Genomic DNA, 464 nt, shown 5'->3' with positions numbered 1-464 from the left:
CGAGCCGGGAATTTGGTTTTCTCCTTCCCGGGAACGAAGGGAAGGATTTCGGTGCGGTGGATCTCGGCTGCGCAGCGAGACGTTGTTTGGTTCCGTAGATTTTTCTCTCTATTCCGTTTCTTCTCTTTATTTCTCTCTTCTCTTTCTTTCCTTTTCTTTCTTTTCTTCACTTTCTTCTTTTGCTTCTTTCATTCTTTTCTTTCCTTCCTTCCTTCTTTCCTTCTTTCTCTGAATCTTCTGGTTTTGTCTCTATTTCTTTTATCTTTATTTTCTTTCTCTCCGTTTCTTACTATCCTCTTCCTTTCCCTTTCTTTATCTGCGCCCTTTTCTTTCCTTTCCTTTCCCCCCATGTTTGGTTGGTTTTTTTCCCTCTGTTTTTATTTTCTCATTTTTCTGTCTCCGTTTCCCCTCCATCGCCGTCCCCTCTGTCCCGCCGCGGTGCCGGGGGGTCCCGCAGCCCGGAT

The sequence above is a fragment of the Corvus brachyrhynchos genome, unplaced genomic scaffold (assembly GCF_000691975.1).
Source record: "Corvus brachyrhynchos isolate BGI_N302 unplaced genomic scaffold, ASM69197v1 scaffold85, whole genome shotgun sequence".
Classification (NCBI taxonomy): Eukaryota; Metazoa; Chordata; class Aves; order Passeriformes; family Corvidae; genus Corvus; species Corvus brachyrhynchos.
This window is presented reverse-complemented; position numbering follows the sequence as displayed.